General features: G+C 42.4%; 1 protein-coding gene across 2 annotated transcripts in view; it reads left to right on the forward strand.

Moving 5' to 3' along the window:
* The first annotated feature begins 1,013 nt into the window (after positions 1-1,013).
* LOC143115347 (uncharacterized) overlaps positions 1,014-24,160 on the forward strand; it is a 30,464-nt gene continuing 7,317 nt past the window's right edge. The window contains exon 1 of one of the 2 annotated variants that reach the window (XM_076277316.1): positions 1,014-1,700. The gene's annotated coding sequence lies outside the window, so the exon portion shown is untranslated. Of the gene's footprint in view, positions 1,701-22,946; positions 23,341-24,160 lie in introns of those variants that run through there. The other variant, XM_076277317.1, reaches the window with a different exon arrangement.

Consider the following 24,160-nt stretch of genomic DNA (forward strand, 5'->3'; position numbering starts at 1 on the left):
CTAGCACAGTTCACACAAATGCACATACACTCATCACATTCTGATACAGAACATAATACTGATAATGCACTCTCTCTCACACACACACACACACACACACACACACACACACACAGTACAGTCATGCCCACACACTCAGGCATGTGACTACCCCCCTCATGTGCCAGTCATATTGTCCAACCTCAAAGCTTTGGAGTAGTATACATTTCTCTTTTCATCAGCCTTCTCGTTTTCGCTGGCTAAGATTTCTTCTGAAGCACCATGGAGAAACAAACAAACGGCAAACAAAAACACAGAATGGAACAGCGGAATTGTTCCTCATTTTTGTTGCTGAGCTGTTACAGTGTCTCACACAAAGCCTCTCTACACAGTAAATGTTTTCTTCTTTTGTACATAGCAGAGCACTCATCCCTGAACTCCTTTAGTTGAATAAAGAAACCCAGGCCATTGTGATTTCACACTAGTCATAATAATATACCTCTCACTTAGTCTCAACCCAAGACAACCTGTACAGGTGGTCACTGTCATCCAGAAACTCACTGGGGGACATTGAAATCTCCATTGCATAATGCCTAATTGTAGTTTCAGCTATCACTGGACCACCTACGGGTCACATCTCAGCGAGCAGGTAGTGCATAAATAATTCAAAGTCAGCCTTTTTGTACTGTAAGCGCTAGCTTGCAGGAATCTGCACAGTTGCACTTCTGTGATTTCACATTTACACAAAGCCAAACACAAAGTTTGTCTTTAGAAAACCATTTTGTGTTAGCCTCCCTGTCTCATCACAGGAATAAAGCTGTTCTGTTTAATGCTGGGACCCACTGCCTGGTACATGTGCTGCCCTGGCCAATGGCACGGGCTTGTTCCTGACACATGTGGTGCTCCAGCCAATGGCGCGAGTCCTTACCCAGGGCATGAGGTGCTTCAGCCAATGGCGTGAGCCCTGAACCGGTACATTCCCCAGCTCCTGAGAGGTTAATGAGCAAAGCTTCTGGGCTTCCTGCCAACACGGCCGGCAGCTACGCTCCCACAATGAGCTTGAGCTGTATCACGACAGAGCTGGGTCTAATTATACACTCAAAGAGAGGGGGAGAGAGAGAGAGAGAGAGGAAAGAGAGAGAGAGAGAGACAGAGAGAGAGAGAGAGAGCAAGGAGAGAGGAGGGGGCACATAGAGAGTGAGTGAGTGAGCGAGAGAGTGAAAGAGAGAGAAGAGAGTTGTAGAATAGGAGAGAGAGAGAAAGAGAGAGATAGGAGGGGGGGTCACAGAGGGTGAGCAAGCTAAAGTGTGAGTGTGAGAGAGACAGAGTAAGTGTGTGTTTGAGAGAGAGAGAGAGAAAGCGTGTGTGAGGGAGAGAGACAGACACACACAGAGCTCTCAGAGGGCGAGCAAACTGTAGAGGCAGAGAGGTGAGAGAGTGAGAGCTAACTGAACAGAGGGCTACAGAGGGAATAGAGAAAGAGTGAAAGAGAGAGAGATGAGAGTAGATGAGAGAGCGATGGCAGATTGAGGGAGAGATATATAGAAAACATAACCAAAGAAAGGAAGGGCAAGAGAGAGAGCAGTGGGTGAGAGGTACACAGTGAGAAAGAGAGAGAGAGAGACATATAGTATCAGAGCTGGATGTTCTTATTTGCATTGCTGCTGCTGCTGGCTGTTCCAATGATCACTCATTCCTCTCACCACAAGACACCCAGAGAGGTAAGACACCTTCGCATTACATCTGCTCACTGTCAGTGTGTGTTTGTGTGTGTGGGAGTGTGTGTCTGTGTTTGGAAGGTTTGTGTGCCACGGGTTTAAGTGAGTGTGCAATGTGTGTGTATTCAAGCTAATGTTTTGCACAGTATGAATGTGGCGTGTTGCACATCGACTCGAGTCTTTTATGCGCAAGAGAGTAAGATAAAAGTGGAGGCGGCAGGAGAGCTGGATACTGTAACTCCATGAGTGAGTGGTGTGCGTGCGTGTGCGTCTGTCTGTGTGTGTGTGTGCGTCTGTGTGTGTGTGTGTGCGTCTGTGTGTGTGTGTGTGCGTCTGTGTGTGTGTGTGTCTCTGTTCCTGTTCTTCAAAGTCCTGCTCCAGCTTTACGTGTGACACTGGCAGCTCTGAGCAATCCATTCAGCTTCAGCTCGCCGGGCTCGGCTCGCCTCGGCATGAGGGAGCGAGCGAGCAAGAGGGATCAGAATTAGAGGGCAGCGGCTGAAATAGCTAGAGACAGAGATAGACACAGACAAACACACACACACACACACACACACTTACAGTACAAACACAGATGCAACGAGGGGGCCAAGATGTACTACACACACACACACACACACACGCACACACAGATGGACCCAACATGGGGGGGGGGGGGGCAGAAGAGGCTCGGACAATAACAAACAAATGCCAGAGGTGCGAGGGGGTGCAAGGTAGAAGAGATAGAAGAGAGAGGTGCAGGGTGGAAGAGAGAGAGAGGTGGTAGGTTAAAGAGAGAAAGAAGTGAGGGCTGAAAGAAAGAGGTGTGGGGTTATAGAGAGAGGTGCGGAGGGCCAAAGGAGAGAGAGAGTGCGGGCGAGAGAAAGAGAGTTGCGGGGTGATAAAGAGAGAGCCGTGGGTGATAGAGACAGCGAGGTGCGGGGAGTGAAAGAGAGAGAGGTGTAGGATGAAAGAGAGAGAGGTGCGGAGGGGCTAAAGAGAGAGAGGTGCGGGGGGGTAAAGAGAGAGAGAGGTGCGGAGGGGCTAAAGAGAGAGAGGTGCGGGGGGGTAAAGAGAGAGAGAGGTGCGGAGGGGTAAAGAGAGAGAGGTGCGGGGGGGTAAAGAGAGAGACGGATGGGAGGATGAGAGATGGCGAGAGAGAAAGCGATTGGCATGGGCTGGGAGAGTTGGCGACGATGTGACCGTAGGCCCACTCTGAGCGCCTCATTCATTCTACGGGGCTGTCCCACACTGAGTGGGTGGCCTGTGAGCTCCTCTCAGACAACCCTTCCTGCCTGTCTGACAGTCTGTCTGCTAATGTTCAGCACTTTTATTACTGTCAGTCAGGACGTTGCATCAAGATGCCCCAGTGTTTTTTTCTCTATATATTTCTATGATAAATAACTGCATTCAGTTTGTGTTGCCCATCTCCTGTATCCTTGCGTCCCTCAGCCATAGTGACTTGCCCTGACCTGGCTCTCCCAGTTTCCTCTTGGGCAAGTTACTGGTAGTTCTCAAACAGAAGTGTGAGTGTTGTATGGAAGTTAAGATTGTAGTTTAAAGGATTGATTTTATTCATAAATACTTTTTTGTATTGCTTGTATTAAACACCAAAAAGAGGAAACATTTAACATGTTTTTTGTACAAAAAAGTTTCACTTCTACTAATTAAGCATGTTTGCAGGCTTTAGTGAATGACATTACTGTATTTTTCAATGAAACATCATCTTTATATTAAGTGCTCCAATATGATAGTGTGATGTTGCGAGCAAAACTCTTTTGAATACTGCTGTATCTCTCATTTGTATCTCCTCATATGGGCATAATAATGTCAGCTGTTTTCCAGACGTACCTATGAATCATTTCAGTTGAATGTGATTACCATCACATTGAGATGATGTGTTTAAGCAGCACAACTAGACTGTACATGACTGCAGACACTAAAAATGTGAGACTGAAAAGCTTTGCCTGGTGAATCCAGACTGCTGGTTAGTTGAGTGGATGGGAAACACCATTGAATTAACTGCTCAAGGTCTGTGGGTGTATAATGTGTGTGCTGAATTGTATTGTTACCTGTGCATAGTTATTAATATTTTCTATATACCCATATAACATATAATAGTTCAACTACATCACAAGCTACATCGCCACTTTATGCATTCTATCAAGCACCAAACATGTAACTACATATGAATTGCTTAGTGTGTATAAATGATACATTTGGATGAGTGTAAGTTCATTATTATGGTCGGCATGTTCTTGATTTTCCCATTTAAAATAGACTTCATACAGATGCTTCTGTCCTCTTGTCTTGAATATACATATCCACATATCTTTGAACTGCACCCAAATTGGGCAAGTTTGTATTCTTCTGCCAAGTTTATGCCGTGGGAAATCAAGTATTTTAGATTGTGGAAGTGGTCATTAGCTCACAGACACATTTGGTTCATGCAAGTCTAGTATGCAAACTTGGCCTAGCACAGAATATGTTTTATTATCACTTTACATAAAGTAAAAACACCCACAAGCAAACCACACAACCACATGCGTGGGAGGAAAAAAGACATTTTTGCATTACTGCACCTCCTAAATGCATAGGCTTTACATATCACATAGCTGTGTTCACGTATAGTACAATATAATTTGGTATATTATATGAAATTATGCATGAATGAATTACACATGAATTTATTTTACCCTGAGCAAGATTAGTTGGGTTAACATTTATTTCTGATTTTCTCTCCCACTAATCCCAAAGAATGCATATTGTGTGTGGTGGTGGTGGTGTATGTGCAATTGTGCCCACCCAAGTCTGCGTGCGTGTGTGTGTGTGTGTGTGTGTGTGTCTTTGAACTCACACACACACCTTTGTTGTCAGAGTAACAGAAACTCTGGTAGTCTTTCTCCACCGTCCCTCTCTGGCCTCTCCTCTCTGTAAGCTGTCTCTGATTCCCTGGCGGCTGCTGCCTCTTTAAGAGGTCTATTTTTACAGAAGGCACTCTCTCTCTCTCCCTCTAACTCTATCTCTCTCTCTCTCCCTCTTACTCCCTCTCTCTCTCCCTCCCTCACCGGGTGTGAGGAGATGAGGAGAGTCGGTGGGTGTTTGCAGTATATAAATGTGATGGGAGCAACTGTTCACTCTCTCCTGCGTTACAGAAAGACTGCTGTACCTGATTGGCATTGATGGCTGATTGCTCTCTCTCTCTCTCTCTCTCTCTCTCTCTCTCTCTTTCTCACTCACTCTATCTCTCTCTCTATGGGGATCAGATTGTGACTGTCTGTGTCTGTAACTGATTTTTCATTAGCAAACAAACAACACATTCATCAAGGCAGGCGTTGAGTCCACCCCCCACCACTCCCACATGCGCACACACACACACACACACACACACACACACACATACATAAACACAAACACACACATCACACATCACACACAGACATAGAAACAGCTTTTTCAGATTAAGTGTAGGCTAGACATACTCTTTCTCTCTCTCACAATAAGACACATTCACACACATACACTCTCTCATGGCAGGACACACACACACACAAATGCACACACCCACACACATTTACATAAGACATGTCACAGAAATATGGATTTACAAATGCACACACCTCCTGTTGGCACGCTGGAGAAAAGCCCCCTGCTCCTTAACACACCATCTCACACAGGCACACACATTAATAAATCTGCCCACACACACGCTCTCTATATTTCACATGCTCGTATATTCTTGCATGCACTCCCACAGACACACACACACACACACATACACACTTTTAAAAATGACTTGATGTACTGAAAATGTATGCCTAAAATATGCGTGTGCTTATGCAATCGGGTGGGCATTGCATAATGCATGGGCCTGTAATTATTGCGGCTCTCCTTACACACGCGCTACTGTGCCACTCCACCTCCATGCCCTGTGCCACTCTTCACATCCTCCCCATGCACTCACTCACACCGCCACTCCCTCACTCCCTCACTCACTCAGTTACTCAGTTACTCTCACTCACTCACTCACTCACTGTTACTCACTCACTAACTCACTCTGTTACTCACTCAGTTACTCACTCACTCACTCACTCAGTTACTCACTCACTCACTCACTCAGTCACTCACTCACTAACTCACTCAGTTACTCACTCACTCACTCACTCACTCACTCACGCACTCACTCACTCACTTACATGGCCTGCTACTTCCAACACACACACATACACACTCGTGTGCACACACACACACACACGCACACATATACATGCTTGTCTAAGAAAAGCCCAACAAGGCCCACACCAGTGGTTCTCTAACTTTCACTGTGATGGCAGGCTCGGCTTTGACAATGAAAAACAAATTGCCTTCCCCACCCAACACCCTAGTGCAAAATTGAGATTGTTATATAACCTATTATTTGTTTTACTGTAATTAAAAAGCAGATGCTTATCAACTGTTGCATAGATTTTCTAAAACAGAGTTTTTACTTTCAAAAAGCTAACATTTTCAATTTAATTTCATCAGTCAGTTAACCTTTTAAATAAATTAGCAATATCTTAGATATTACATTGATGCTCTTAAACATCATTTCTACATTGTGAGAATTAAATATTTCTATATTTCTATATACTTTATTTAATTTAATTTAAATATTTCGTAATTTTGTTTTCTAACTTAGTTTTTGTCTTATTTGATCAGAGCTCTTAAAGGGACTCTGTATATCACATAAAGCTACATCTTAGGCTATGGCTATTCCTTGGATCAGTTCATGTTCAGTTGCATATCTGTTATATTATAGTTTTTCTCAATTGCTAAAACACAATCCATGTTCTTAAATCCATAATCCATTTTCTTTAATCCATGGTCCATTTTCTTAAAACATTCAACATAAAACCTCATCTTCAAGCACTATTTACAAAACCTCTGACTCCTCTTGCAAAAATGAAACTTTAGTCCTCAAAACAGTTTTACCTGTGCTCAAAGTAGTTCTCAGGGAGAAGTACATTTTTAATCTCAAAAAACAAATTTCATATTTTTCCGCCATTGTCTTTTGATGAACGAAAACATGTTCTATTAGGTTGATCAGATATATATTATATTGGTTGTGTCACATCAGTTGAAACAAGTTACAAGTTTTTTTCAGTCGCTTTGGTGCTTTTCTCACATCACAGTTTTTCTCGATCGTTTTGATACCTGTGTCAACTCTGAAATCACGCTCTCAAAACAGTTAACACCCGTGTCTGAACAAAAGCACTCTGGACAAAATGACACATTTTGCTTGCAAAAGGCTGTTACTCTCTCAAAACACTTAAAACATGCAGCAAAAAAAAAAATCAATTATTACACACTGGACAACAAAATGCAAAATCTAGTTCTCAAAATGAGCATTTTTGCTATGTCTGTTCCATTGCTTTCTCATTTTTCTGGTATCAGAAAAAAACTGTGAAAAGACAAAATGTACTGAATAAAAAAATTATTTATTCATTCCTCCCAAGATGTAACTGCCATTGACATGTAAGACATACAGTAAATACCTAGCAAGATACAGTAAATTTCATTGAACTACAACTTGGTCATTTTTCATCGAAATAGACCTACAGTAAACACCTTTTGTACTGTTTTCTCCACCAAATAGGCAATACAGTACTTTGTCTAAATGTGCATTAGATGATACTTGCCTAAATAGCAAAACAGAACAGACATCTCTTATGTATAATGAATGATTGCTGATTGAAGAATTGTGCAAAGGAGTTTCACACAGGTGTATCAGAGATTCAGACTTATGCAAGGAATATATACCACCTGTGAAAAGATGTTTTCCTTTTGTTTAGCATGTGTGAACCCAATGAAAATGTGTGAACACATTCGCAAGAGATGACTTCTACTGTGCAAAGAAAGTAGTCATGAAGACCAAGTGGGTTCTAGTTTACTTAAGCAGGTAAAAGCAATCGAGAAAAACTGTAACATTTGCACCGCAGTTAGTGCATTTCTCAAAACAGTGCAAACTGCAAAACCTAGTGGATAACCTGCAAAAGCAAGTCACTTGCTCAAAATCGATAGTCCATTTCTCAAAAGCAAGTATTTATGTCAATGAAACTGCCAGTGTCATCTAAATGAGAAGTTTTGACACCATCGTTTATGAAGATAGTCAAATGGCTTTGTCATGTTTTCATTACGACAGTTATGCTCTCAGTGTTTTCCCATGCAACACTGTGACACTACCTGAAAATGCTCAAGACAGCACTATACAGTACTTGTACAGCCATTTCAAAACTACAGAACTACAGTAAAGTTACAAATTGCTGTAGTTAGGGAAGTAAGTGAGTACAATACATTGAATATGTTCGTTACACAGTTTTACTGTATATGCTCTTTGCAATTCTACAGCATTGTGACAGAATTTGATAACTAGGTCACCAATTTTGTATGTAATGACTCAAGCAATGAAATAAAGACTATTAGTTTTATTGGGAACGACTATTCAGCATCCATTAGTATAGTTCATTTTGACTAACATGACAAAGCAACTGATACATGTTTGAAAAGCTGCAATTTGTTCAGAGGAAGGAGAAATTGCTACTATGATGTGCACAAATTACTAAATGTTGTGGAGGTTGAACTAATAGTTATGAGAATTTTCATTCTGATCTGAGAAAAGCACCAAAGCGACTGAGAAAAACTGTAAATCAATTTTGATTGGTTGTGTTTAATCAATGACATGTCTGCCCTATATTTGTATTTAATTGTTGCCAATTGTGTTTACCAGTGTGGATGACATGTGCATTAGAGTGCAGAATGTGTTTTGAGAATAAAAAAATGTGTTTAGAGTTTTGCTGAAAAGTCTAAGTGAGATCTGCAAATTGTGTTTTATGTAAAATGGTTTCAGGTATTGACAACAGACTGAACAATTACCTAAATGAGTTCAGGAAACTGAGAACTTTCTTCAGCCCAATGGGTTTTAGTGTTTTAGCAAAAATAATAATTATGTTACCTCTCTGTTCTATCATATAGGCTAAAAATGGTAGGGCCTGGCAATATGTTATAGATAGATAGATAGATAGATAGATAGATAGATACTTTATTGATCCCCGAGGGGATCATGTGTATTATAATATGTGTATTATAAGTAGGCCTACAAAGCTATAAACTCATCACCAAATACTGTAAGTTAGTTACAGGCTACTATGCTGTAGGATCAGCACCATCCTTAATTTGACCAGTGGCTGTTTGTTTAGGATTCTCGCACTGGCTTGCTGTAACTCTGCGCTACATGCTCATCAGAGGTGCACTAGACTTTTGGGAACCACTGTGTTACGCACAGGTTTCCATCAGCGTGTACACATCACCTAGGGCTGCAGAGCTCTCCAGAGAGAGCAGGAGAGTAGGACGAGTGGGGAGGGAGAGAGAGAGAGAGGGAGAGAGAGAGAGAGGAAAATAGAATGAAAGAGAGTGGGAGAGAGGGAGGGGAGGGCAACAGGAGGGCAGGCTGTGGGGGAGTTTTCTCAAGGCGGATGGATAGAAGGCACCATCATAGTATGGGGTTATAAGACAAGAGCTTTTTGAGAGTTAGGTGAGTGTGCGTGTATGTGTGTGAGTGTGATTGTGTGTGTGTATGTGTGGGAGTGTGTCTGTTATTGACCCTAAGTTAAAGTATTACACAGCCTAAGCCAATTCAGCAGCATGGCTCTGAGGTGATAGTGGAAGCTACTCTCTTTAATCCAATCGTACAGGGAAATCCAATGTGCAAGCATATGCACAAACACACACACACACACACACACACACACACAGGCCTATTTCCCTGTGAGATTGGCACTCTCTGATAGCTGTTAGCAGTGCTGAATAGACCTTAGGGACCACTCCAACCTGGGAGAATCTTTTTTCCATTCGCAGCGAAGGCTTCAACAAGTGCATAATAACACATGGCACACAAAGCCAACAGAGACGCCTCTTACCTCGTCAGCCATGGCCATGATGGGACTGAAAGGCTGAGGCCTTAGCAAAGGCTCATTGGCCATCCTGGCCTTATGTACTTTAGAAAGACCTTTATGGCCACAGGGGGTATCCTTGTCAAGGCGCCCTCATCACTGTTTTTCACACACTCCCACATAAATACACAAACACACACACACACACACACACACACATACAAACACATAGGGCTCTATCTTAACGACGGAAAACAGAATTATGAAAACGCAAAGCGCAAGTAGCTTTGTGGGCGTGTGAGACATGATTCAACATTCATACCAAACCTTTCATGAATGTGGAAGACAGAACGACGACAACTTGTCAAAATAACAAAAGAACAATCGCAAAGCAGCATTGTCATGTCTCATGAAACAGTCATGAATGCTTTATGTGCAGTTTATGACAGCTGCTATGAATGTGTTATGAACTCACCCGTCAAGTAAAGTGTTACCGCAATTTTTATACACAAATCCGGCGAAACACGGAAGTAAAGCAGCGCCGCCATTACTGCGTTGCCTTGCTGCTAAGGAAGTAGCGAAGTAATGTGTTGGTCTAGTAGGCGGCTGTAGCAGACGTTAGCTGTAGATGCGAAATCTTCTTCTTTTTATTTAGTACGTATACTGTCCAGTGATGCCGGGAAAAGCGTGTTGTGTGGTCGGCTGTTTTAACAACAGTAGGAATATACAGACCTAGAATTAAACCGTTTGTGAAATTCACAAACCTTTGTTGCACATTGAGTGCCCATGTTTACAGGCTTACGGATTACAGAGTTCCTTGTCGAGTGGAGGACCAAGATGTGCGTTAAAAGTGGATGAAATACATACGATTAATAAAATAATCCTGAATACCTGTAAGAACATGTATTTTACTGCTACAAGTGGTCGTGGCTAATAGTTATTTGCAACTTCTGAAGCTTGTGAACATATTAGCAACACAGCTACTAATGATAGCATTCGGCTTATTGTTGTCATTAATTAATACACGTCTTAATACATTATGTTGTCAATAAATTACCTTCATTGGTAAGTTTTGGCCACTGCCTGACATCATCTACCCAATGTTCCCTTTCACCTGATTTTTTTTCATGAGCAGGATCTGCTATCTGATATTCTATGACAGGATGCTTTCATTGAAAAGCCATTAGAAGGCACCGGCAAGTGTCACACCGTCACACTCCGCAGGCACGCAGTAATGGCGGCAGGCAAGATGGCAGCGCCCATAAAGTTTGCGGCGGATTGGTGTATACAATGCGCCAGGCCACTCCCTAGGTTGTTAATTACCACACCCCTGGGCGCATTGTTTAAAAAATAAACGTGCAAAATAAGGAATTAAACTTTGCTCCGGGTGGAAAACGAGTTTTACGCCATGCGCCAGGGTGCAAAATACAGCCCTAAACCAGGAGGTTCCTGGTCTGTGGCGGAATTGTTTTCTGAAACTGCAAAATATCAACAGGGAACGTTTGCGCCGGAACACGCCCCATCTTTTCGCTGCGCCAGGGTGCAAAATACAGCCCTAAACCAGGAGGTTCCTGGTCTGTGGCGGAATTGTTTTCTGAAACGGCAAAATATCAACAGGGAACGTTTGCGCCGGAACACGCCCCATCTTTTCACTTTTCGTGGGTGCAATTGAATTTCCTAATTTACGGATATGTACCTGTGGAGGGAAAATTCCAATATGCGCTGACTGCAAAATAGGAAAGACCAAAGCACAATTGCGCTGGAGTGCAAGATAGAGCCCATAGACACACACTGTCTTTACACATTTCTTTCTTTACACATACTCTCACACATTTACAAACACCGACAAAAATCACAAACCCATGCTCGAGTGTGCTCTGACACTCTAGGGCCCTATCATGACAGTCAAAAGCGCATCGTCACTCGTCAAAAGCTTATTCAAATTTAGTAGGATGTGTCCAGTCCACATTGGGAGGGTTTACGTTATTAAACGTCGAGCGCATGGCGCAACAAGGTGTTCCTAGGTTTTTTAATCAGTCATATGGGTGTGTTTGGGGCGTAACATCATTTAAACCAATGAGAATGACATCTGTCATTCCCTTTAACGGCGCAAAGCGTGATGGCAAATAAATGCATCGGTATTTTGACATTCAACGGCACATTTGAAGGAGGCTGCTTGCGAGACTGTATGGAATTCCACTAAACCATACTTTACTAAAACCTAGCATAATCTTCATACTGTCTCTCGCCTCTCCTCTAATCACTTTTAACCGTCATTACCAATTTGCAAATGATGGTGAATAACTACTCATCATGAGAAGCTAGCGAAGCGGTCATATAGGGATTGTCAAAGTTTTTTTTTTTTTTCCCGACATCTACTTCCTGAATTTTTGGTCAACGATACCCGGGACACCGAAACACCGGGGCACATGAAATTTGGTGGGTATGTAGCCCCACTAAAATTTCGTTTGGTCCCCGGGGGCCACTCCCCCACCCCCGCACTGGGCCCCCCGAAACCCAAAAAATGCAGTTTTTCCTAAATAACTACCTGAACCTGAGGATGAAGAATTTGTAACGGTATATTGGTCTCAAGTGCCCACATCAACCTGGCCCATAATCACTCATTTGTGATTTGCACCCCCGGTAAAAAATTAAAATGCAGTATCATTCTTCGCCCCTATCTTCAGTTAAGATGTTCAGAACTGCACCAAATTTTATATGTATGATTAACCTGGCATTCTCTGGGGCCACTAGATGGCGCATCGTTGCAGTGAGACGTAATTTTGTTGGAAGTTAATCTAAAGTGGGTTGGAAAAACAATGGATGCTTCCTACAATGACTGTAGTTTACCGCAGAGAACGTCTAATAAGGATAGGACGATTTTCACATGAAATGTAATTCCCATTTCTTCTTGAAGCCGAAATAGATCTGAGAATGTTTATTGGACATGCTTGGTTTTTACTGCAGGTACGTTAATCTTATAATATCAATAGCTATAGAAGGTACAATAATGTTACCGTTAGCATTGGTTGAGTGATGGAGGCCAATTTGATTGCATTTGTAGAAAACTATAAATGCGGTTATACCAAGCAAATTGATAGCAGCACTGTAATTGTATCTTTCGACTGTCATCTTATTCTGGCCTACTAACAAGCTAAGTAAGTTAGCCACAACGTTCCCTAACACGATGGTTTTCTAATGGAAAATATACCTTAAAGATAACCTGTCTTAGCCTCGTGAGACCATCCTGATCTCGCGAGCTTCAGGGTTTCACTCGCAGATCAGTCTGGATACTTTCCGTTAAAGAAAATTTGGAGCAGTTCACCAAACGAACGTCCAATCAGCGTTGGCTTTGAGGCGGGTTGAGGTGTGACGCAACGAACAACATGACGGCATCCACAGAGATGAGCATAGCTATCGCGCAAGTTTTATTCAAATTAGAAAGTATTCCTGGGTAAACTGTGAAGCTATGAGTCTCAGCCATGCAGCTGGGAGGAATGAACGACACAGACATCCTCCACGGCTGATTCCAGTTCATAATGGAGGAATCTACTATCTTCAGAAGTGTAGGGCCTACCGTGAAAACTTGATGGGAATTGTCGTTGATTAGGTTCATAAATGGTAAGTTAAAACATCTTAACGTTTGTCACGTTACCTAACTTAATTGTATGTTAAACGGCATTAGAAGAATACTTTGTTCATCTAATTGGTTGATTTGGCCCGTCGATAACCAACAAAGGTGGTGATAGACAGATGGTTTATCCAATCAGCTAACCAGTATGTCCGCCCCTTCCCAAAAGTTCTTCAATGAAAAGTTCCCAGATGGATATGCGGAGCAAATCCATCTGGCGGAGTCAGGTTAAACCTGTCTATGATGCAAACACCGGGCTGGGACATTTCTGCTTGCTAAATAGGTTTTTTTCTGCTGTTGATTTGGTCACAGTCCTTGGTGGCCCTGTCAGTGCTTTGTAAAGTGTTGCATTAAGACCACAAAAAGTCTCAAAAAGCATCTGAGCTAACGTTCATTCCCAAACACCCACTAGGCTACTTCAATACTCTATTTTCAAAATTAACGCACCCGTGATGATCTACATCTAAAGTTTATATTCAGTTAAAATATTTGGTTTAGATTCTAAACCAAATATTGTAGAGCGCACTTTGAGAAATGTATTTAAGGCAGGGCTGTACACATAATCGTAATATTATTTGTTGCACGTGCTACAAAAATCATTCTGTGCAATGGATGATTTACCAACGTTACACCGGTCCGATACTTTTGCCTATGGCTATAGGCCTACATGCATGAGACTGAGACGCCTGTTTATTTGTGTGCAGGGTGTGAGAGGGGAATCGATGTGCTTTGATTCCAGCTTGGTAGTTGTAGTCTGTGAAATTGAAAAGCACGTGTGTGTGAAGTATCCAAACAATGACACCTTCATTATGGCTTTCATCATGGCTGCTTTAGCAACAGACCTACTATGCAGTGGGTCCCATTTAGAAGTGGCTACTTCATTCGCGCTTTCCGTGATTCCTGATGCATTTTTGCATTTAGAATAGCCAGAGTGTGGATATCTCAATCGGAAAATTAAACAATATCGGGCGCCTACCATGGACTAGGCTGGGTGAACCCAGCCTGATCTGCCGGCGATTTATTTTTTGATTTCTTAAAAGATTGAGCTTGGTCTGGTGAAAGCCAGACTAGCCATGAACCTCAGTTACACAATGCAAGGGAACATGAATCAGCCTATATTTGCACGAACAATAACGGAATTTGCACGAACAATAACAGCTCAACTTGGCCCGTTAAAATGTGTATGAACAGTCTAGCGACGCATTTCATGAAGGCCCATTTGGACATGTCAGTTATTTGCACCACTGGTTAGATGTAAAACTGCATTTCGTTTCAGACTACTGGTACTTAATTTGTGCATTGACAATAAAGTATCACATGAACTAAAGATGACTAAAATCTTATGTAGAAGAAACATTCACAAAAAATCCATCCATCCAAAAATGACCTTTCTTTTTGATAGCTGTTGAAAACTGCATGGAACTGACAGAGATGTTTTTGTTTATTAATAAATAAATAAATAAATAAAAATATAACATTATGCTGATACCTTCCAAAATACAATGTAGCCTACAGGTGTAAGTGACCTTTCATCAATCCAGGTGCCCTACTTGTGATTGTTTAGAGATTTTAAAGGTTTTATAACAATGCTACAACTTTTTTGGCTATTCTACAATCTATTCACCTTTGCAGCGCCAGTAGGCTACTTTCTGTGCAGCCGCACACACACACAAAGGCATGCCAAACAAGCATACACAAAAGTTTCAAGAGTGGGGGATGGAGTAAAAGATGGAGACAAATTGATTAGTGTGATCGGCGGTTATATTTTGTACCGCTATGCGGTACATCTAGTTCTAATTATGTTTCCTATTGTAATCGTGCAATTTGTAATGTTTTGCTTGGATGTGCGCTGGTGTGCGTTCATGGATGATAGGTGCACCCGCCAACATGACTGTTGACAATGCGCTCTTAAAATAACATATAAACAACTCGCCATAGACCTCTGACCAGGTGTACAATAGCGATTTTTAGACAATGCGCTAAGCCACTCCCTAAGTTGTTAATTGCCACACCCCTGGGCGCATTGTTTAAAAATTAAACGTGCAAAATAAGGAATTAAACTTAGTGTGCAAAATACAGCCCTTAAGTATCTCTTTCCAATTTTGTTCAGCAGGCTGATCATGACTTGGGGTGACTTGTCACAGTGAGATATTACCGCCAACATTGTGCGGAGGGGAAGGTGCTTCTTTTTTAGTGCCTTCTAATTCTTTAGTGTATTATTCCGAGGTGCATTGACTCATCTCTTTAGTTATGACTGTTTACCTCTGAATGAATGAAACTCGCTCCAAAGAGCATACTAACATTCTTCCTACATTTACTCATAGACACACACATTAATGCAGTAAATCTTACAACCACCACAATATATCACCACAACAGGTGCTGAAATGACACACGCTTGGGCATTTCTGGAGCCTTTTGATAATCACTAAGTTAGTCTAGAAAGTGCAGTAATTTTTGTATTCAGATCCTAAAGTGTGATTCCTCCTGTAGACTATCATTATATTGATATTTACAGTTGAAATCAGACATGGTGTGTAGTGAAGGGGTTGGTTTCCGTTTGCCATCACAGCTACCCGTGGTTTTTAGGTAACTGGAGGAGAAGTCATACGACTGCCTGAGTGCCCACATGTCTTCTCTTGTGTAAGACTGTGTGTGAGAAATTTGTGTTTTTATGACTGCATGGATGAGTTTGTGCATGTAGTGTGAGTTAGAGAGAGTGAGAATATATATGTGTGTGTGTGCGTGTGTGTGTGTGTGTGTGTGTGTGTGTGTGTGTGTGTATGAGAGAGAGAGAGAGAGAGAAATCATTTTTATTTGTGTGTGTGAGTGTAAGATCACTTGCACTGGCAGGTACTTTGCATATGGAATAGTAATCATAAAGTATAATGGTCTGTGAATAATGTGAATAAGTGTGGACTTATAATAACCGGGACTTTTTTCGTGTCATTTAAAGAAAATGCATTTAGTGTAGTGGTGTGTGTGTGTGTGTGTGTGTGTGTGTGTGTGTGCTTGTCGGTTTCTGTGCTAGCAGACGAAGGTGTGATACTCTGGGGGCGTACGTGCATGCAAGTGTATAGCCTCTGTGGATTACACAGTTCAAGTAAATGACTCAGTAGGGGTTAGTGGTGTGTGTGTGTGTGTCTCTGTGTGTGCACATCTGCAAAGGTCAAATTGGATTTTTTATATCAATGAGTTTGAATTTATTAGAGATTTATTAGAGAATTACTATTACTATTATCTACTCCCATTTCTAATCTTTTGTGAAGAGGAGTACCGTAGTAAATGTGATCCAGTCATCACAATTAAATGAACAGAGGTCATTGATTGTTCAGAGAGAACAGAATAGAATAGCATGTAACATTTGGGGAGGCACTTGTGTGAAAACACTTAAGATCTCACTATTGATACTTGTAGGCCTTTGTGCTCTAAGCCCTTGTTCATTTCTGAGCCTCTCGTCTGGTGATAATGAAAGGCCATGCAACTGGCAGCTGTTCCGCAGCTTTTAGAAACAAACTAAAATTGAGTACCAATGGTGTGTGTGTGTGTGTGTGTGTGTGTGTGTGTGTGTGTGTGTGTGTGTGTGTGTGTGTGTGTGTGTGTGTGTGTGTGATATTGTTAATGAAGACTTTGTAGGGGAAGGGTGGGGGCACAATACCCTGTGCAACTTGTCCTCCAAACACACATACAAACACCAGCAAGACAGAGTGTGTATGTGTGTGTGTGTGTGTGTGTGTGTATGTGTGAGAGAGAAAGAGAGAGAGAGAGAGACCTACAGTATATCCGTGAGCTTAAGGTGTTGCTGCAGTGTTTTGTGGGTAAGGCTAATCGGAGCACACGCAGGGCGAGCCAAGCCGCGCCGCGCAGAGCAGAGCAGAGCAGAGCAGAGCAGAGCAGAGCTGGCAGGAGGTCACCGTGGCGATGTAGGGCTGCTGCTGCCGCTGCTGGCGCTGGCGTCCTGGTGTCCATAAGCAGGTCACTGATCTCATAGCAGAGGACAGCAGCTCCCAGTCCTTCTTTCCACCCTAACCAAACACTCACACACACATACACACACACACACACACACACAACAGAATTTGACACATCTCTACCCCCCCCCCCCCCCCCGCCCACCAGCCCATATAGGGAACACTTATACTCACACACTGAAACACAAACACACACACATCCTACACATTAAGAAACACACATACACATAAAGTACACACACACACACACACACATACACATACTGTACTTTAACCTCAACATAACAGAATTGAAAAATATCCCACATTACAATCTAAGAAAGAAACCCTCGAGGGCTCAGGTATAATAATTTCACAACCTGTGGTGAAATTTGGTGGAGCGTGTCATAATGGTAGCGAAGCCGCAGTTAATTACCCTTGACACTTATTCTGTAGAGCTGAGAGGGGAATGATTAAAGGTAAACTTCATTTCACAGCTGTGCAGAAAGGCATTCTCTAGCAGGTTGGAAATGACAGTGAAGGTCATGTGGATTATTACTGCTGATAAAGAAAAGGTTGAGTGCGTGCGTGCGTGTTTGTGTGTGTGTGTGTGTGTGGGGTGCTTGTTTCTGTATGTGTGTTTTTATGTTTTAACGCGATTGTATGTGTGTTTTAAGTCAGTATGTGTGGTGTGTTTGAGGGTTGTCAGAATATATGGATACATTTGAGTTGCGACAATACCCTTTGTGATAATTTATTGATTCTGAAAAACACTATTATCTTTTTGATAATAGTTCACATGCAGAGGTTTGTGGCAGACATTGGTCATATTTTTGGCTATTTTTTTATGCATATGGTTGTATTCATAATATGACAATTTTCCTAAAATTGGATTTAAAAAAAATCTGTGTGTATTTTGTATTGTGTGTTGTGTACAGTATGTGCAGCATGTATTGATTTGCTAACAGTACGGCTTGCACTATACTGCTTGCTTGCATGCAAAAGGCACACACGCACACCCTGGTTGTTACAGTGTCCACAAAAACACAGTGCAAGCGTGGGTACACTGTGGATAACCTCTTCAAAGCTCCTCCAATCGTGGGCCTGCGAAGGTGCCTCTGTGGCCTGTCTATCTGTCTGACAGATGCCTTCGACAGCCTGAAGACGTGGGTTCTGAAACCTCGATCAACCGAGACGAAACCTTGCCTCACAAACAAACCAAATGTCATTGAAACCCCTTGAGATAAGACAGCCTTTGCCCCCACACACCCGAAACTTGCAACCCTACCCCCAAAATGTCACACATTTTTAATAGGTTTCTATCCGGCAAGGTGTGTGTGGGGGGGGGGGTCTCTGTTCACTTTCATAGGCCTCTCCCACCTCCACCCCTCCAAAAAAAAGGGTCCTGTCAGTGTGGGTGTGTGTGTGTATGGGGGGCATTATCCGGGCAGAGGAAGTGCTTGCGGTGCAGGGGTGTGGGGATAGGGGCTCTGACTGGGATGCAATTAGCTGGGTCATATTTTTAACTGATACATGCGTGAAAACCAGCTTAGGCAGGGCATTGCGTCCCTATTTATACCCCTGAGGGGCTGACGGACGGCTCCACTGCAGGGGGGATTTTCTCCCATAACTGTACTAAGCCTGCTTTAGCCTGCACCATCAGGGATCCAGCACAGATTAGCAGTGTAATACCTCATAGCACAACCCCTCTTTCCTAGTACTCTCTCTCTCACTTACTCACTCACTCAATTACTCTCTCTCTCACACACACACACACACACACACACACACACACACACACATACACACATACACACACACTCTCTGTGTTGGTGTTTGTTGGCGTCTGTCTCATTCTGATGCCTCCATAAAATCTGAGCAGGGAAAGGGGGGTGGTTGTGTGAATGGGTTTGAATGGCTCAGTTAAATTGCTCATCTTGTTAACGTGGCGGAGGCGGTAGATGAAGAAGCTTTCGCCTGTCCCCATGCGCGGTGCTTCAGTGGTGGAGCTTCGGCGCTTAGAATGGGGCCCTCCGTAAGCAGCACTGATTCAGTTTCATGTCTAACACGAGTCAAGCAGTGTTTCATTTTTGAAGTTGCACCACCATTGCATCATTGTGTACATATATATCAGCCTGTGTGTCTTGGCTATACTTTTCTCCACCCGTGTCTGTTTGCTGACTACTGCAGTCCATGCGGTCTGGCTGTATATCTGCCGTGTCTTATGCATCCTTCGCAATAGTCTCATCTACAGAAATAAACCTGGCCATTGTCTAGATATGTCAAAGAGGGAAGACATTTTCTGAATGTGGATGACACTGATAAAGTTGCAAAAAGGAGGAAATTCTGAAAATCAACACACAAAAAAACACACAAAAGGAGGAAATTGTCTCACTTGCTTTTGAACCCACCACAGCTTATTGAAATCAGATTTCAATACATTTGTGTAGGAGTGTTTTATGCCATATGACAATATGACAAACAAGAAAAAGAAGAGAAAGAGAGCTTGTGTGTGTGTGTGTGTGTGTGTGTGTCTGTGTGTATGTGTGTGTGTGTGTCTGAGTGTGTGTGTGTGTCTGTGTGTGTGTGCGTGTGAGTGTGTGTGTGTGTCTGTGTGTGTGTGTGTGTGGAGTACACTTGTGCAGCTTTATTCCATTCGCTGCTAGAGTGCCCTCTCGGCAGATCCCCTATGTTCCATTGTGTGGCAGAGATTAAACTTACTCATACTTGCCACCCAACTCCACCACCACCCACCTGGCTCCAATAGTAACTCCTGAGCCATAAGCTCATCCTTCCCCAGGATCACACTCTCACACGGTCACCGAGGATCATCCTCCTCTGAGGAAGGGTCACTGGCCCCACCACATGCGCACACACGTACGCACACACACACTCACACAGACAGAGACTGAGAGAGGAGGTGGTGGTGGGGGGGGGGGGGTGGAGGAACACAGAGAGAAACAGAAGAGAGAGAGAGAGAGAGACGCATGGCTTGTCCTCCCCTGGTCCCTGGGCCTCTCTGGCCACTTGCCCAATCGGCTGACAGGAGCCTGGGAGCCAGATGCCCGTGTGAACGCCCTGCGATGGCTTACACTGCACTGGCTTCCTGTGGAGTGAGTGACACCCACACACACACACACACACACACACACACACACATACACACTCAGTGTTACACAGCGTACTCCCTAGTAGTACTCTGTTTACTTTAATCCCTGTCCCTTTACAGGTCCTCCTGCCTGCTTCTCCACTCCTCCCTCCTCTTCCTCCTGCTCCTTTTCCACTTCTCTTCTGCTCCCTCGTTTCTCTTTGCATCCATTCATTTCCACTTGCTTCTAGTCCTCTTCCTGTACACATCTGAGCTAAATACATCTCTCTGCTCTATTGACCCCTTCTTCCTTCAAACTCTCTTCCCTTTTTCCTTCAACTCGTGTCCTCTCAGACCCGTTCCTTTCATGGCCACACATTCTTTTTTTCAAACTTCCTCCTCTATTTGCCTCTTTGTACATGATAAAATACTCTTCCTCTCCTCTCCTTCTGTTCTCTGTTTCTGTGGGCAGTCTCCTCTCCTCTCCCTCTCTTCTCCTCCCCTCGGCTCCTGCGTGCCATAGCTTCTCTCCTCTCCTCTGCGTTCTTCCTCTCGTGTTCTCCCGGGGGAGACACACAAAGCTGCAGAATTCTGCTGCATCAGAGCGATCCCATCCGCACGGCGCACTCCACTGGGGAACATGATCAGCCACAAAGAAAAAAACACTGCACAGAGGAAAAAGAACAATCTTTAAAAAGAAAATATAGAAGTGAGAGAGAAAAAAACACTAAACAAATGTACCACACATGGGGTTGTTGTAGTATATGTGCTAGTTGGCATTAGCAGTATTTGTTTTGCTGTGAGTTGTGTTGTTGGACTCCAGTGAAAATATTTCACATGAACCATAAACTGTATGGGAGAAATGTATTCTGTGGTTTTGTTGAAAAGTTGGCCTAACAATAAAGAGCATTTCTAATGTTTCAAAAAGCATATTGAGATCATGTTAAGTATATGTAAAACATAGAAATTATTCTAAAGCATTTACCTTCATTGTGTGCTGGGTGTTCTTTACCTTTAAACTTTTTTTATTTCTATTTTAGTTAATTAGTCATACAACCATTTAGATAACTTTCAAATAAATTAACAATTGTGTCTGTTAATATTGGAAAGGTGAAAGAATATTCAGACAAAAATAAGACAATTGAAACTCAATTTTGTATATCAAACAGTTTTGTCTTCTATCAATAATCATAATTCAATCTTGGTGCCATGTCAACATCTATAATAATTGTATGATATAGCAGTATGATCTTATGAGATTTTCATTAACCATTTTACAATCTGTATTTAGTCCAGTCATGTAAATTCTGGTTAACTGTTATTAGCCTATGCTGACTAATTACATGAACATAACCGAATATGGTTACACCTTATATCTAACTGCAAACTGCAACTCTAATAACACTGAAAATAATAATACCTAGACATGAGGGTGTCAAAGTTCTTTTTTTTTAGTTCAGGATCAGAAGTGCACATTTTTACTGCCAGTTTATAACGATGATCTAATGCATTTCCTCCAAATCCGCCCTTTTTCGTTGAAAGAATAACTATTTTAAGCTGACACTGTGCGATGTGTGTGTTACCATCTCTGCGCGTGTATCGCGAAAATGGGGGGAAACGTGTGTACTGACAGCTCGCTGATATCTGCATGTTCATGCAGTCTCCCGCCAACCGACTCCCTCTCTCGCACACAAGGATGCTTTGGCGCGGTAGACATTCTTTTTTTTTTTCACACGTGTTTTTTTTCGATGACATGAAAGAAGATTTTGAACAACACTACTGTATGTGATGCAGCTGTCCTTTCTGAAAACGAGTAGCCTCTTGAAAGTCAACAAACGGTGAAGTGGGAGCGCACCTCGCATTCTTTTTGTTTAGGAGGGTCGGGAAACATGGTGAAAGCCAGGCCTTCACATGTATTATTTACAAAATTATGCAAGTGCTTAAATTAATTTTCAGCCCAGCTTTGAATTCTTTTGTTGTTTTATTACTTGGCGTTTTGCTTTGTTGTTAAGATATTACAGTAGATGAAGAGTAGCCTAGTGTTATGCTGCTTAATGAGACGTGGACTATGCATTTTTTAACCTCTTTTTCTTGCTAGCCTTTGCACGAAAGCCTTATCATAGACAACAGCACTGAAAAGAGTTTTGATACTGTGTGTGTGTGTGTGTATGTGAGAGAGAGTGATGCGTGGTTCGGTTTTGCTTTGAGTCAGAGGCAGCACAGGCTTGTAGAATAGGCTGTGTGTGGGACGCACCACCTCTCTGACCATCCCTGTCTCTCAGACTTCTCTATCTCTCTTTCTCTCCTTCATTTTCTTTCATCTGTTTGTCTATCTCTCTACAGACATGTTCTTCCTTTTTTCTGAAATTTTCTCTTTTTCTCCTCTCTTGATACCTACAGCATATCTCCAGATGTAGTTATTCGTCATTGTTAACATTGTCTTTTAGAGACCACAGACAGACCAGTTCTGGATTGGAAACGCGCAGTTCTTTATACTGAAAATAGTACATGTGCTTCGAGTGTTTAATATTTTGTATATATGCCTGGACGAAGTGAAGTGAAGATGTAGACACAGCATGTGTGTGGTGTGTGTGTGTGTGTGTGCGTATGTGTGTGTGTGTGTGTGTGTGTGTGTTTGTGTGTGTATGTGTGCACGCATTCATCCCTTTCACAGTGAGTAAGGCGAGTGGGCGATAGCAGCAACTGGTCTGCTTATGTGTCGTTGCATAGCAGACATGCTCCTCACTGCTAGATATTACTCATTTCCTCAGTCTTGTGTACAAGTAGTCTCAAGTGAGCACTCACAATCACATACACACACACACATACACATGCACACACTCCCAATCACACACACACATGCACACACAGTCACACACACACTCATACATACACACACGCACACACACAAACTGTCACACACAGGCTCACAGCTTTGGTGTGTTGTGATTCTTTGGTTTTGTTGGGGACCCTTTGCGCGCAGCGACTTGCTGAGGATGGTTCTTGTTTTTCTGCCATTGGAGAACTGATGTGTGTGGCAGTGGAGTGTTCGCTGATCAAAGGCAAGGTCAGTCACTTGAGGGCATTTCAGCTTGCTTGGGGCAAGACAGCTTCTCCTTTTCAAGTTTCTCCTTTGTCTTCTGAAATTAAGTCAGCTAACACATTTGTGTGTTTATACTAAATGCTTGCTCAAATGTGTTGCTTTCAGAAGTGTTTTTGTCTAAACAAGAACTAATTTATGTCAGTAGTTAACATGCTTAAATTGTATTTATTGTGACTGGTCTAGTTTTGATAATATAGGGAAAGTGATTTAAGATTCTAGTCCTTAAGTGCCCTATTACCTTTCTTAGTGTAGTCTAGACTTATTGGAAGCATTTCAATGGGTATATGACTTATACTGGTCATTCTTTGTATATTTGCTTTGTTATTTTTTCTAAAGAATCTCTTGTACAACAGTGTTTGTACGTGTGTTAGGTGAAATGACTCAGTTGGATTGCAGCCTACAGCTCCCTCCTTTCTCTTGTGTGCTTGTTCGAATCAGCCTGTTTTCTGCTTCAATCAAAGGACAATTGTTCTGTTTGATCTGCCATTCAAACCTGTCTAGTCTGCTCCAACTCCCCCATCATTACTGAATCTTGATGGCAGTCCTGTTCTGCCTGCCATGAATAAAGCATAGTTATTAAAAGCTTGTGGAAAAATACAAACTGCTTTTAACAACTATTTTATTTATATATATATATATATATGTGTGTGTGTGTGTGTGTGTGTATATATATATATTCAGCAAAACATTTTCAAATTCTTTTTTGTGTTCATTGATGGTGATTTGGCTCAGCCGGGAAGCCTCTAGTCTGTGGTGTGTCAATGAAGCCGTCTGTGAATGGCTC

The sequence above is a fragment of the Alosa pseudoharengus genome, unplaced genomic scaffold (assembly GCF_046254945.1).
Source record: "Alosa pseudoharengus isolate Yale_2024_CS ecotype anadromous, Long Island Sound unplaced genomic scaffold, YU_APseudo_1.1 YU_APseudo_1.1_scf_9, whole genome shotgun sequence".
NCBI classification, from domain to species: Eukaryota; Metazoa; Chordata; class Actinopteri; order Clupeiformes; family Clupeidae; genus Alosa; species Alosa pseudoharengus.